Here is a 16,515-nt window from a genome sequence, read left to right on the forward strand (position 1 = left end):
CCTACATCAAACTTTTATCACATACCTATGGCTTTTTTTCACCCTTGATTGCTGTAATGTACTAGTTACTTAAGGTACCATCACATTAAGCGACGCTGCAGCGATATAGACAACGATGCCGATCGCTGCAGCGTCGCTGTGTGGTCGCTGGAGAGCTGTCACACAGACCGCTCTCCAGCGACCAACGATGCCGAAGTCCCCGGGTAACCAGGGTAAACATCGGGTTACTAAGCGCAGGGCCGCGCTTAGTAACCCGATGTTTACCCTGGTTACCATTGTAAATGTAAAAAAAAAAACAACACATACTCACATTCCGGTGCCTGTCACGTCCCCCGGCGTCCGCTTCCCTGCGCTCCTCCTGCATCCTGTGTAAGCACCGCCGGAAAGCAGAGCGGTGACGTCACCGCTGTGCCCTGCTTTACGGCCAGCCGGCGCTAACATAGGATGCAGGAGGAGCGCAGGGAAGCGGACGCCGGGGGACGTGACAGGCACCGGAATGTGAGTATGTAGTGTTTTGGTTTTTTTACATTTACAATGGTAACCAGGGTAAACATCGGGTTACTAAGCGCGGCCCTGCGCTTAGTAACCCGATATTTACCCTGGTTACCATTGTAAAACATTGCTGGCATCGTTGCTTTTGCTGTCAAACACAACGATACACGCCGATCTGACGACCAAATAAAGTTCTGGCCTTCTAGCTCCGACCAACGATATCACAGCAGGATCCAGATCGCTGCTGCATGTCAAACACAACGATATCGCTATCCAGGACGCTGCAACGTCACGGATCACTATCGTTATCGTTCTAAAGTCGCTCAGTGTGAAGGTACCTTTAGTTGCTCTTTGTCCTCTAATGCCACTCAAGAAACCCTAACATGCAATAATTATGGTTCTTACCATGAATCATCCAAACTTTTACGATAATTAGTAGCCCTCGCATGTGGGGAAACCACATTGGGTGAAGGATTTTTTTTTTTTTTTCAAAAATAGTTTGAGCCCACTTTGTCCTGACTCAGCTCATTATTTAGGTCAGTCCTCTCATCACCACTTTGAGCACTAAGCATACGACCATGTCCTCATTTATTGAAGGTTTCTCTTTTGATTATGTGCAAACCAGAATTATTTTTATCATGACGACTGTTCCAAAAGTATTAATAACTTGAATGTTTTACCATAAAATTCCTTCCAAAAATAGGGATTAAAAAAGGTTAAGTTAAGTGATTGCCAGACTTTAGTCAATGATTGCCTAAATGGTAAACATAAGCGCATCCACTTTTTTAAAAAGTTTACAAATGTACTTTGTACAATGCAGAGCTTCATTATGTTGTATAACAGCACAGTAATCTTGTAAAAATAAATATTCTTCAAGTCCTTTATAAATGGAAGACTTTACATCAGATACATAAATGCGCACCAAGACATCCTTCATATCCAAGGTATCAATACTTAGAACTGATTTTCTCTCTCTGTAGACAATGGACCAGATCCTATTTTGGAACAAACCAATTCTGGGCGCCCATAGTCTACTCATCGTATTATATTTTGCCGTCCTAGTTTGTAATTCCATAACTTTAGTTCAAATATACCCTAAAACTCCATTTGTCCAGTATCCAAAAGTTTAAAAAAAATCTCAAAATACCAAAAACGAAGACAATTTTGAAACAACCTTTGAATTAAGAAAGCATCATTTTATGTTGGCCAATCTTCAAGAGGAGTTACTTCACTCTTAAACCAAAATATCTGATAATCCAGTTTCACTCAATTCCAGATTACAGAAGTTTGACAGTATATAAATGATCATTATTTTGTCTATGTTGAACTCCTTACTCTTTTTGAATAACAGAAATATTCAACACACGCAAAGTAACTATTATCCACTGAACGTCAATTTTATTTATGAGCTTTAATTAGGCTCTAGATTAAAGATATGCATGCAATATAATAAACAAAAACACAATATAAATTTAAAAAGGAATTAAACAAATATAAAACAAATCAAAAATACGTTTAGCCAAATTTCTTAAAACAAGTTTGAGCGGCTCATTTCCTGGAGTAAAAGTAGGGTACAGAATTTAAGAAAATAACAATAAAAGAATCAAAAGAAAATTGAAAAATACAAAAACATGTAACGTAACAAAAAAATTACAATTGAAAAGAGGGAGAAAAGCCAAGCAAGTTGTGGTTAGAGTGACGGCCCATCTACAGCAATGTGCAACCAGAGGATGACGGATGTCGTAAGTTACCAGACCAGATGTTTCGGTGACAATTACACTAGAGACTCTCATCTGTTTTTGGACCGTTCCCCCATGCTTAAGCCGAGTGTACCACAGAACATCCTTCCAATACACACAGTATGATTTGTGGTCAACGACAGAATCTTTTAATTTGCTCTTCTCGTTGACTTACTCTCTGGGCTTTAAAAGATAATGAGTTGGTGCTCTACACTGTCATAGCCTGAATTAAAATCCTGTTAGCACCAAATTAATCTATGCTTCTGACTTCAAAATTAAGGACTGTCCCCATGCCCAACCCCCCACCCCTCTATCCTCAACTCTCGTGACCCCTCCCCTGGTTTTAATTAACCTCATATTCATGTCTATCATTCTATCCAAGGACACATGAATCGTCGACCAAGGAGACAATTTCATTTGCCATGTGGAAGCTCATAACTGTTAATATAAGGCTGGAACTTTGTCTTTCTTCCCCGCATCGGAAAAAAAAAAAAAACTGCCTTTACTTTGGAAGGAAACCCGATGCAGAATTTCAGCAGCCATTTATTATATTAATTGGGAAAATTCTCTTATCTCACCGTAAAAGTGGGAGACTCGGTCATTGTCAAGAGGATGGATTTTTATGGGTGTCCCTTGATTGCCTTTTACACGTCGCGAGGAACATAATATTTGCAAGTTTTATTTCCATAACCGTTTATGAAACCCTTTGTCTTAAATCATTTATTCCCCGCCCCCCCCCCCCCCCCGCTGTGCCACAAGGGTTAATCAGAAGAGACACCCAGCCCCCCACCTGCATTAAACAATAAGATAAAGAAAATGCTAATCGCTATTGTCACTGTAACTTTAAGTACCTGTCTGTATTTTTACATGAAAACGATTATCTCTATCAATCAAAATTTAAGAACACAAAGGCGCTAATCATACAAGAAGCACTGACGGAGTAATTCTTAGAAAAAAAAAAGATGAAAAAAAAAATTTGTATTTCTTTTTGCCTCATAAAAGCAAGACAAAATTTTGAAGTATAAAGAAAAATAAAAAATATAAATAAATATTCTTTAAAATTACATAGGTAAGTAACTAAGTACATCATTTTTTTTTTTCTTTTAAACCACCAAGTTCTCTGTGGATGAAGCCATTTGTACGCAGTGCCGGCCATCCTTCACACATGGTGAAACAGCACACCCTAATGTTTGAATGAATTAATAAGTTGCAGCAATTAAGGAGTTAATGGTTTCCCTTTGAAACAAAGTCATTTTTTATTTTATTTTCTTTTTTTTAAGCCCAGTGTTATTATTACAAAAGCTTAAATCGTTCTGCTTATTAGATACTCTGTGTTTCGCGATGGAAATCAGGACGGAGGAAAAGAATTTAGTGTAAAGGTATTATTTAATAATAACTCTTCGCTTTTTTTAATTTTTTTATGAGGCTTCTTTCGGAAGAATCTGGGATGATCGGAACTAAAAGGAGTCATTTGTATGTATCTCTATGGAATCACTTTAATTCTGCCTGAAAAAGGTCCAGGTCGCGTTGATTATATATCGCCAACATAGTCCGCAGTGCTGTACAAAGAATATAGTCGATTCCTTTATATCCTGGGTCGGAATTCTGGTGATAAATGTATCCGATGGCTTCTTAAAAGTAAACAAACAAACAAAAAAAAGCACACTTTTCAATGCAAAGGGTTAACAAGTGAGACAAGCCCACTTCTCCATGTGGAATTTCGCCAGCAACAGAGGAAGGGGGCTGTCATATGTTCTCCCAAGATCTTTCCTATCAGACCTTGCATAAAGTTGACTTCCACTTGCCGTGAAGTCTCTCCACCCCAGAAAATACTCATTTTACCAGGGTGTCACTGTTCTCCGACCTTACAGAAAATGAGAACGTTCGCGACAAAAGTCACTAAACAAGAATTTTCGGCTACAGGACGAAAAAAGGCTTTTTTTTTTCTAGCAAGTCGTATGTGCAAACATCAGGATAGTACAACGACCCCCGGTAGTTGTCTTCCACGTAGTCGTAGGTGACAAAGTGTGAACACCTCCAGTACAAAGGTGCAGAAGACGTCTCGCGAAAGGTAAAAGTATGAAGCTGAAGGCAAAACTTACCCATTCATAGGAAGGAGTCAGAGGTGTAACTGCCTGTACATGTGTGTATAATCCCACTAAGAGTGCAGGGAAGTCAGTGCTGAGAGTGTAAATCCACTGGAGGAAAGAAAAGTGACTATCCTGGCGGTGTGTGTGCGTTCACACCAGTCAGTGTACGGAAGGACTGAAGGCATGTGGTCTAAACACAACAAAAGCCACTGCCTTACTCTAGATTATGCAGGAAGAGGCCCCTTTTGCATAAACACAAACACTCTCTCTCTCGGCAAATGAGTAACTGGTCTGAACTCACATGTCTGCTGTGCAAGCTACCTGCCCTGTTCACTGCTGGCTGACAGCCCCACAGGAGTGCAGCTCCTGAGGACACAGATCCTGGAGACTGCAGCCCAGGATTACAAGCTGCAGGATGCTGGGAAGAAACAGCCACCAGCACCGGAATTCTCCAACTCTGCTCAATATTTTCTACTTGTTATTTATGGTTTATCTATAGAATTTTCTCATTTCTTTATCTAATATCTGTGCCTATATCTCTATTTGATGTCTATATCTACGTATCTCTTATCTTTCTATCTATCTATCCATCTATCATACATGTCTATCTATGCCTACTTATTGTTAATATACAGGTCCTTCTCAAAAAATTAGCATATAGTGTTAAATTTCATTATTTACCATAATGTAATGATTACAATTAAACTTTCATATATTATAGATTCATTATCCACCAACTGAAATTTGTCAGGTCTTTTATTGTTTTAATACTGATGATTTTGGCATACAACTCCTGATAACCCAAAAAAGCTGTCTCAATAAATTAGCATATTTCACCCGTCCAATCAAATAAAAGTGTTTTTTAATAACAAACAAAAAAACCATCAAATAATAATGTTCAGTTATGCACTCAATACTTGGTCGGGAATCCTTTGGCAGAAATGACTGCTTCAATGCGGCGTGGCATGGAGGCAATCAGCCTGTGACACTGCTGAGATGTTATGGAGGCCCAGGATGCTTCAATAGCGGCCTTAAGCTCATCCAGAGTGTTGGGTCTTGCGTCTCTCAACTTTCTCTTCACAATATCCCACAGATTCTCTATGGGGTTCAGGTCAGGAGAGTTGGCAGGCCAATTGAGCACAGTAATACCATGGTCAGTAAACCATTTACCAGTGGTTTTGGCACTGTGAGCAGGTGCCAGGTCGTGCTGAAAAATGAAATCTTCATCTCCATAAAGCATTTCAGCCGAGGGAAGCATGAAGTGCTCCAAAATCTCCTGATAGCTAGCTGCATTGACCCTGCCCTTGATGAAACACAGTGGACCAACACCAGCAGCTGACATGGCACCCCACACCATCACTGACTGTGGGTACTTGACACTGGACTTCAGGCATTTTGGCATTTCCTTCTCCCCAGTCTTCCTCCAGACTCTGGCACCTTGATTTCCGAATGACATGCAAAATTTGCTTTCATCAGAAAAAAGTACTTGGGACCACTTAGCAACAGTCCAGTGCTGCTTCTCTGTAGCCCATTTCCTGCACACGCCTGTGCACGGTGGCTCTGGATGTTTCCACACCAGACTCAGTCCACTGCTTCCTCAGGTTCCCCAAGGTCTGGAATCGGTCCTTCTCCACAATCTTCCTCAGGGTCCGGTCACCTCTTCTCGTTGTACAGCGTTTTCTGCCACATTGTTTCCTTCCAACAGACTTACCATTGAGGTGCCTTGATACAGCACTCTGGGAACAGCCTATTTGTTGAGAAATTTCTTGATGGGTCTTACCCTCTTGCTTGAGGGTGTCAATGATGGCCTTCTTGACATCTGTCAGGTCGCTAGTCTTACCCATGATGGGGGTTTTGAGTAATGAACCAGGCAGGGAGTTTTTAAAAGCCTCAGGTATCTTTTGCATGTGTTTAGAGTTAATTAGTTGATTCAGAAGATTAGGGTAATAGGTCATTTAGAGAACCTTTTCTTGATATGCTAATTTATTGAGACAGCTTTTTTGGGTTATCAGGAGTTGTAGGCCAAAATCATCAGTATTAAAACAATAAAAGACCTGACAAATTTCAGTTGGTGGATAATGAATCTATAATATATGAAAGTTTAATTGTAATCATTACATTATGGTAAATAATGAAATTTAACATTATATGCTAATTTTTTGAGAAGGACCTGTACAAATTAAGCCAAATATTTTTTTTTCTACTTTTGTACTTTTTTTAATCTATACTTGTCCCTCATAGCATCCAGCTTCACATAGCTGAGTGGGAGGTCCCATTCTTATCTGCTAAAACTATATCTTCCAGCAGCACCCTGCTTCTCCTCAGTTCTGCAGACCCCTCCCTGAACTCGTCACCTCCTCACTGCCCCATCCTGAGTTATCATCAAGCTAATCTAAGCGTAGAATTCACCTTGTGTTTCTGAGCACTCTCTGCTAACGTACAGTGCTCTGACCGGCCGCTGTTATCTTCTGCCATCTACTTTAATATAGCTTTGTGGGTTTTACATCATTAGCTGGTTCTGTCAGAGCTCAATGCTCCTGCGCTTCACCACAATGGCAGTGTAAAGTTGTGTTAGATACCTGCTGCTGACAGATCACTTTTGTGAAACTGCAAATGCTACTCTGCTGATGCATAAAGCAGAAGATAATCATCGGTCTTATGCATCAAAGAGCAGCATTTGCGGTTTCACATCACTGATCTCTTAGCAGCAGGCAACAAACACAGACCATCTAATCTCAGCTCCTGTATATAGCCCTATCCTGCAGTATACACTTTCAGCCCCTCTATACATATCCCATCCTGCAGTACATTGCTCTTTTCAGTCCACGTATACAACTCTATCCTGCAAAACATCTCTCCTGTCATCTACATTTCTGCACCATCCTGCACTATAACTCACCTTTCTGTCCCCTGTATATACAGCACGCCCTGCAATATATCTCTCCTTTCTGTCTCCTGTACATACATCCCCATCCTGCAATATATCTCTCCTTTCTGTCCCCTCTATAAACAGCCTATCCTGCAATACATCTCTTTCATAAACAGTCCATTCTGCAATACAGCTCTCCTTTCTTTCTCAAACATAAATAGCCCATCCTGCAGTACAGCTCTCCTTCCAACCGCAGAAATACTGCCCCATCCTGCTGTAGATAAATACCATCAAAAATAGAGTACACGTCCAAACCTTTTTGTAAAAAGGATATAAATACACTTTTTATTGAACAAAATCCGTACATATATAACAACAAAGAAAAAACAATTCAGTAAGGGAACAGATAGAAGCACTGAAAGAACAGTGATGGCCTCCAGGTACAACCGCAGTTATTTTATACGTAAAATGCAAAATAGTGCATGTCACAAATCAGAGGGAAGAAAGGGAAAGAGGGTGCCTATCATATACCCTATCGTAGGACCAACATCATGATGGCAATCAGGTATCGTGCACTAGATACCCCCACCCAAATCCTCCAGTCTTACCCATCATGCAGAGTACCAGGGGTCACCGTCCACGCCCCAACGCGCGTTTCGCGTTAGGCTTCGTCAGCTGCCCCCTGACGAAGCGTAACGCGAAACGCGCGTTGCACTATTTTGCATTTTACGTATAAAATAACTGCGGTTGTACCTGGAGGCCATCACTGTTCTTTCAGTGCTTCTATCTGTTCCCTTACTGAATTGTTTTTTCTTTGTTGTTATATATGTACGGATTTTGTTCAATAAAAAGTGTATTTATATCCTTTTTACAAAAAGGTTTGGACGTGTACTCTATTTTTGATGGTATTTATCTATGCTTGTAGGAGTGTCCTTGTTATAGGTTGGTGATACAATCTCTTTTTTTACATACAACACACTGCTATGTGCGTGTGGGGGAGAGTGTATCCTTTTTGGTCCATATTGGGCTGTATGTATCCCATCCTGCTGTATACTGCTCCTTTCAGTCCATGTACACAGCTCCATCCTGCAATATAATCTCTCCTTTTCATCTACACACACAGGCTCAGACTGGCCCATAGGGGAACAGGGGAATCCAATATATGGGTAGTACATGGCATAATTCACATGATTTACTCTGTACAGAAAAAAAATCAGCATCTCATCATTCATTAACCAAACTGCTCAGTTTATTATTATATAGAGATATAGGTAAATTTGTGAACAAGGGTAGTGTAATATTTGTATGCAGGTGAAAAGTGGGCCCCCAAAGTCATTGTTACTGGTGGGCCCTTGGCACCCCAGTCTGACACTGTACACACAGCAGTATATCCCTCATTTCTGTATCTTGTATACAGTCAATCCTGCAGTATATCGCCTTTCTGCCCCATGTATAAACAGCCCCATCATGCAGTATATCTCTTTCTTTCTCCTCTATAAAAAGCCCAACCTGCAATACATCTCTCCTCTCAACACCAGAAGTACAGCCTTATCCTGCAGTATATCTCTCCTCTCATCCCCCTGTTTATACTGCCCATCCTGCAGTATGTCTCTCCTCTTAGTTACCAGCAGACCCGCACACCTATGATTCCTGGTCTAAGCTCTCTGCATTGTAATGAAGGAGGCTTCGCTTCTTTCCGTGACATCATAGCTCACAAGATAAGCTCCATTCTAGAAATGCAACAGCCATGATGGCAGGAAGCAGATGGGGGAGACTGCACTGTGCATGACCGCACATTAGCCAGAACTACTAACCGACCAGTCCAAAGTTAACTGAGGGTATAAGAGAGCTTGGAGGGTCATCCTTAAGGGAACAATATGTGATTTATGCAAAATCGGACAGATTTAAAAGTGGGTTTTATTGGCACAAATTCATAAATCTGTGTGTAAATTATTATAATATCACATCATGATTTTGAAATAATGTAACCGTTGAATAATCTTAGTTGTCAGAATTTCAACTTTTATGCAACTTTTCTACCACTTAATATAAACATTTAAATAAAATGCTATATGTAAATAACTACCTATTCTGTCTCACATCCAGCTCATATCTATATTTTTTGTAAAAACATTTTACATGCAAATTTATTACAACTCTTTCCTTCATCTAACCTGACAATTATGTGTTCAGCAAGTTTTACTTGATAAAAGCAAATGCAAGAAATTCATTTTGTGCATAATTTAGGAAAGATATTCTGAAACATGTCTGTTGGCATTCCAGAGTGCTCACCTAAATTATGTAATTATTCAACAATAATAAAAAATGATACATTAATTAACCTGTGCTACCTCAAATAGATCATTATATTATTATTACTGGGATTACAGTGAATATCAGCATCCAATAATTCAAAAAGACTGACAATCCGGCACTGAATGGCATAATGGTGTTGAATTTCACTGCACCACAAAAAACAAGACTGAAAAAACAACTAAAACATACCACTTAAAAATAAAAAAAGTATACAATATTTCATATTATGTAGTGCACAGTGACTGATGAGAGTGGATGCAGAATGCGTACTATATTGTGGTGTATGCAAAGTGGCATAACCAGGTGCAAAATTCAGACTTATGCCCCACCTGCATGTTGGTCAGATGTATGAGCCCTTGTAGCATTCTAGATCCTTTAAAAGACATACTGTACATGTTCAATCCCCATGTAATAATATTTACTTCCTGGCACCTTGTAATAATCTCAGCCCATCCTGGGCCCCATGGTATAACAATTTCACCCATTCTGGGCCCCTTTCTGGTATAATGTCCACCATCATTGCATAATGTCCCTCATCCCGGTATATTTTCCGCATCCTGGTATATTGTGCCCAATCCTGGTATAATGTACCTCATCCTGGTATGTTGTCCCCATCCTGGTATATTGTGCCCAATCCTAGTATAATGTCCCTCATCCTGGTATAATTTGTCCTATCCTGGTATATTGTGCCCAATGCTGGTTTAATGTCCCACATTCTGGTATAATGTCTCCCATCCTGGTATAATGTACCCATCTTGGTATATTGTCTGAATTCTGGTATATTGTACCCCATCCTGGTATATTGTGCCTCATTCTGGTATAATGTCCCCATTATGGTATATTGTCCCCCATCCTGGTATAATGCACCCCCTCCCGGCATAATGTCTCACATCCTGGTATATTGTGCCCAATCCTAGTATAATGTCCCTCATCCTGGTATATTGTGCCCAATCCTAGTATAATGTTCCTCATCCTGTTATAATGTCCCTCCTCCTGGTATAAAGTTCCCATTCTGGTATAATGTCCCTCATCCTGGAATAATGTCCCCATTCTGGTATATTGTCCCCCAACCTGGTATAATGCACCCCCTCCTGGTATAATGTCTCCCATCCTGGTACATTGTGCTCCTTCCTGGTATAGTCCCCCATCCTGAAATAATGTACCCATTCTGGTATAGTCCTCCATCCTGGAATAATGTGCCCATTCTGGTATATTATGTCCCATCCTGGTATAGTGTCCTCATCGGGGGATATTATGGCCCATCCTGGTATAATATTCCCTATCCTGGTATAATGTCCCAATCCTGATATAATGTCCCCCATCCTGATATATTCCTTATCCTGGTATAATGTCCTCCATCCTGGTATAATATTCCCTATCCTGGTATAATGTCCCAATCCTGGTATACTGTGCCCCCCTGGTATAATGTCCCCATTCTAGTACAAAGTCCCTATCCTGGTATAATGTCTCCCATCCTCGTATAATTGCCCCTATTTTGGTATAATGTCCCCCATCCTGGTCCCCTTCCATTCTTCTCCAGCACATTTTAAAAAGAAACAAATAAATATTCTTACTTCTCCCGCTCACACGCAGCACAGTCTGTAACCAGCACAGTAGCAGACAGCTAACGCTAGAGAGCCGGCTCGTACAACGCATGATGTCACTGCCATGCGCCGAACATCACTGGCAATAGATGTCAGCTGCTGGCCTCTGCAAAATTGCAATATTGTTTACAATAGATTTAGTTCTGACTTTTTTTTTTAATTTTATTTATGGTCTAAAAATTTATGAAAAAGTTTGAATTTTGAGATTTTTAGGTGGATCAAGTCATTAATAAAAACTTACAATACTTGTTTGTACATGATTAGAAAAACACGGCTGCTTTCTTCGAAAAAGAGCGCCACACCTGTAAACAGGTTGTATGTGGTATTGCAGCTCTGCTCTTTTCTCTATAGTGGAGCTGTGCTGCAATAGCACATAAGCCTAAGGACAGGTGTGGAAAAAAGTAGCCATTTCCTTACTCCAACAGATGGCACTAGAGCTTTCTTTCTCTTGGAGGACGGCTAATTTCCCTACCTTTTTCCCAGCTGGAGGCCTCCAGGAGTCACAATGCCATCTAGACTTTTTTTTCTTTCTTCCACAAAGTTGCAAACCATTGTTTGCAATTGTCAAATCATGCAATAAATAAACATCTTTAAGTCAACAACCAGATAAAAAGAAAAATTCAAGATGGCCGGTTACATGATATGCTGTGTTGTTTCTTTAACCCTGTTCTTCCGGTAAGTGATACATCATAAATACTTTGGATGAGAAATTTCCTTAATTTAATATTTAAAGAGTCACTAGAATTCACAATCCAAACGACATACAGTGTTAAATAGATGTTAGACCTGGTGAAACTGGTGTCCTTATCTTAAAAATCAATGTCAGAATAGCTGTGTAAACCTGATATTAAGACGAGCATTTTGTGAGCAAGAAAAGCATTTTTAAAAAAATTATATAGCCATTTGAATCTACACTTTCAAAGTAAGTATACCAGCCTCATGAGGCCTGAGAGATCTTTATAATAATGCATTAATTTATGAAATCTGGTGACAGATATTTTTTAAGTTGCTCTAAGATCAATTGACATCTAGAAGCAGTGACCACTAAATGTAGCCAATAATTTTTCCCCACCCTACAAACTGCAGTTTAGGGGTTGCATCCAGTTTTCATCCACTTAAAGTGGACTTGTTCATGCTTTTACCTCCACCTTTCAAATTATGAAATGCTCCATTGGGAAGATATAGTTATCAATATCTTTCCACTGGTAAGGCAATGCTTTTGAGAGTCCGAGGTCAAGGAGGAGTCCAACTACGACGGTCATACGTTAGGGATTTCAGATGGTCGCTTAGACTTGACATTTATGGTTGGTGTGAAGGTCCTCATCTTGGGTGAAAAACCCATGAGTTAAAACAAAATTTGGAACAACAAGACCAATCTATCTCTGCCATGATCTTTAGTCTTAGCTGGGCTTCCATTGATGGTCTGGAGACAAACCACAACATCTGAGAATGAATGAAAAATTCCAACACAGCAGATCAACTTTTCATTAGAGATCTACATTAGGTCAGCATCTACAACGCACAGTCATCTCCTGAAAATAAGAGGAAAGTTGGCATCAAATGGTCTAGATCGGCATTTGTGACCATGCAACTTCTCAAAAGTTTGGTGAGCATGACAATTAGAGATGGAGCACTCTGTCTGGGACTTCAAAACCATAAATATGTACTACAAATGGCCATATTTTGGCTGACGAATGGCCATGTAGGTGGTTTAGTTTGGTTCTAGAATAATCGGCATCTATCCATTGTTGACCCATTTGACTTTCCTCACTGTAGTGTCTACTTGATCAAATATTTGAGTTGGTTCTACTTGATGTTCAATATGGGGAATACTTTCTTTAAGGATATGTTCTCTACATTCCCTACTACAAGGGTCCAAGAAGACCTACAAAGATGGTGCTACCAAGATAACTAAAAATCCGTTTATGACGTGACTCCAGTATTTTATCTGAGATATCCCAGTCGAATCCCAGTACAAAGAGAATCTTCAAAACCACTCAAAAATCTTTCACCTGAAAATCTTTTCGAGATAGACATATGTACACCTGCGGCAATAAAGGGGTTTTTGAAGAAACGCTCAGTAAAATTCCCTTTTGTGCTGATGAAAGAATAATCAAACCAAACAGAAGATGGAGTTGAGTCGACGAGACATTTTCAGTGGTGGCTGAAGATGACACCAAACGTGTAAGACTTTGTTTTCGAAATCAAAATAATGTCTCACGGTCCTCCATCAAATGTCTAAGAATTTGGAAGGAACACAGGGCAAATGTAGAGTTCAATTCTCACTATAAATGTTGATTTAGGTGGTGCAGGCGCGTTTCATAGCATCGTAGAGTCAGATTCTGTCTCGGGGGAGTTTATAGTTTACTTTTCCTTTACTGCAGGCAAAAGCCATGAACACAAACTGCAGCCAATTTAGTAAGGATCCTGCCAGGATTTTTTCTGTGGTAGGAAACCAGACCACCTAGAGGAAAACCATTCAGATAACAGTCTCAGTAGGAGCTAAACCCAAATGTTCACTGTAATCCAAGAATGATTATGAAAATTAGGCGGCAGACCGGTTCTAAATAGCTATGTAATCATTATTCCCAGCCAGTGCAGAGCTAAAGTGGGTGTGGATATAGTAGTCGCACAAGGTCTTAACGCTTGGTAAAAGACTGCCCTAAACATAATCTGATCACAAGACCTCAGCGATCAGCTTTGATCTGTGTAGAAATCTAGTGTTCAATTTCTCTGCAGCACTATTAGAGGAGAAATGAGGTATTGCAAGGAGGCTATTGGCAAAAATGGGCTGTCTGTGTGATATATGAACCACATGGGTCCTCCAGAGAGAAAAACACTTTTTTGTAGACAATCTCCACTCTAGATAATTGATAAATCCCTGCCTTATTAAATTACCCCATATCCTAAGAAAATAAAAGGTCAATAACAAAATGTACAGTTATGGCCAAAAGTGTTGGCATCCTTGAAAATGTTCCAATAAAAAATAAGTATTTCTCCAAGAAAATTATTGCAATTACACATGATTTGTTAGACGCATGTTTATTTCATTTGTGTGTATTGGAACAACACAAAAAATGAGAAAAAATTCAAATTGGACATAATTTCACACAAAACTCTAAAAATGGGCAGGACAAAATTTCTGGCACCCTCAACTTAATAATTGGTTGCACACCCTTTGAAATAAATAACTGCAATCAATCGCCTCCTATAACCATCGACAAGGTTCCTACACCTCTCAACTGGAATTTTGGAGCACTCTTCTTTTGCAAACTCCTCCAGGTCTCTCATATTTGAAGGCATCTTCTCCCAACAGAAATTTTAAGATCTCTCCACAGGTGATCAATGGGATTTAGATCCGGACTCATTGCTGGTCACTTCAGAACTCTCCAGAGCTTTATTTCCATCTATTTTTGAGGCTTCTTGAAGCATATTTGGGGTTATTGTTCAGCTGGAAGACCCATGACCTATGACACAAACCCACCTTTCTGACACTGGGCACTACATTGTGACCCAAAATCCTGGGTAACCCAGTGCCGGGGACAGCTAAATAACCCCAAAGCATCTGTGAACCTCCCTCATATTTGACTGTAGGTACTGTGCTCTTTTCTTTGTAGGCTTTGTTCTGTTTTTGGTAAACAACAGAATGATGTGCTTTACCAAAAAGCTCTATCTCGGTCTCATCTGTCCACAAGACGCTTTCCTAGGATTTTGGCTTACTCAGGTACATTTTGGCAAACTGTAGTCTAGCATTTTCATGTCTCTGTGTCAGCAGTGAGGTCCACCTTTGTCTCCTGCCATAGGGTTTCATTTCATTCAAATGCTGATGGATCGTTCACGCTGACAATGATGCACCCTTGTTGATGGTTATAGGAAATGTTTCATTGCAGTTATTTATTCCAACGGGTGTGCAACAATATACTGAGTTGAGGGTACCAACCATTTTGTCTGTCCCATTTTTGGTGCTTTGTCTGAAATTCTGCCCAATTTGCCTTTTTTTGTTTTTACAAGTTCAAGAGTGCCCAACACTTTCGGCCATGACTGTATTTACAAAAGTTGTTCACTTTGGACAAACCATTTTTTGGGGGGGTAGAAGGCAACTCTAAAAATATTTTCATTATACCATAACAATGAGCTTTTTTGTTCGAAATGTTATTTTCAATATGGAATAAATATGGGTTAATCGCTTTTTAAAGAAAATTTGGGAGGTGAGTTATAACACATTTCTGCCTCTATATACATGGATGTCTTTTTTTTCAGCACAACTGAGACAAAGAAAGGATTACCTGGAGTTACGAATCTAAAAAGGGAGAGCCGGTCATGATTTTTCTATGCCCTATATATAATCTCATCACGATCAGCTTTTATCTGTGTAGAAATCTATCAATTTTGCTGCAGCACCACCACAGGAGAAAAGAGGCATTACAAAGTGCTTATTGACATCAGTGGGCTATCTGTGTAATATGTGAACCACTTGGGTCCTCCAGAGAGTAAGATACTATTTTGTAGTCAATCTCCTCTCCAATTATTTGGTGAATCCCTTCTTTATTGAATTATATAATCTTGTAGGTAAGTAACAAAAAAGAACACTACGCGTTGATCACTTTGGACAATCCTTTTTATGGCAGAACAGTGCTCTAAAAATAAGACGACCATAAGACATCATCGATCTGTATAGAAATCTAGCAGAAAGTATTTAATTTAACTGCAGCACTTCTACAGGAGATATGAGGTATTGCATGATACCTTCTGAAATCAATGGACTGTCCAAGTAATGCACGGATCACCTGTGTCTTCCAGAGATTTAAAGTTTAATTGAACTGAAGTTTAAGCTCCTCAGGTCCAATTTTTGTGCCTCTGATTCAGTTCCACAGAAAAAGAACAAATGTTTTATGTCAGCCTTGAAACTACTTTCCGGTGAATGTTTTCTTCAGTGTGGGTTTGGCCAAGTCACATTACCCAAAGTCAACAAAACGTCAAAATTTTCTTATTTTTTTGCAATTCCTGACAAGTGCAGTCATTGAATGTTTCCACCAGAAATCTGCACCTAAAAAGAAGTGAAAGCAGAATATGTTCTGTAACGAACAGTAACCAGATCGTCAGCTCTAACAGATATGGTAGATTAGGTCTACAGGGTTATGTGAGAATGAAGTTCAACCATGTCAATAGCTTTTCAGTTATTGTGTGTCACCATAATCAGGGTCAGCCTACAGGTTGTACCACTACCTCCATGCAAATATCTGCTTTTACTAGCTCACAACGTGCGGCAATAAAAATATATCATCATCCAGTTTTTTTTATGCATTTTTTTCTGCTGCAAAAAACGCTGCATTTTACAGTACCAGCAAACTGAATATTTTATTCCAGAGTAATCCACATTTTTCTTAATACATAAATGAGTTGTT

The 16,515-nt window shown here is 39.6% G+C and overlaps 1 protein-coding gene and 1 long non-coding RNA gene across 12 annotated transcripts in view; one reads left to right on the forward strand and one right to left on the reverse strand.

Annotated features, from left to right (window-relative positions):
- Positions 1-16,515, reverse strand: part of FOXP1 (forkhead box P1) — a 734,927-nt gene that overhangs the window by 453,610 nt on the left and 264,802 nt on the right. Inside the window, exon 1 of one of the 11 annotated variants that reach the window (XM_077276199.1) lies at positions 4,334-4,583. The exons of the other annotated variants lie outside the window; for them this stretch is intronic. The gene's annotated coding sequence lies outside the window, so the exon portion shown is untranslated. Of the gene's footprint in view, positions 1-4,333; positions 4,584-16,515 lie in introns of those variants that run through there. 11 annotated transcript variants of the gene reach the window in all.
- LOC143787454 (uncharacterized) overlaps positions 8,419-16,515 on the forward strand; it is a 65,023-nt gene continuing 56,926 nt past the window's right edge. Inside the window, exon 1 of the long non-coding RNA XR_013218374.1 lies at positions 8,419-9,028. This is a non-coding gene — a long non-coding RNA (uncharacterized LOC143787454). The remainder of the gene's footprint in view (positions 9,029-16,515) is intronic.

This window comes from Ranitomeya variabilis, chromosome 8 (genome assembly GCF_051348905.1).
Source record: "Ranitomeya variabilis isolate aRanVar5 chromosome 8, aRanVar5.hap1, whole genome shotgun sequence".
Lineage (NCBI taxonomy): Eukaryota > Metazoa > Chordata > Amphibia > Anura > Dendrobatidae > Ranitomeya > Ranitomeya variabilis.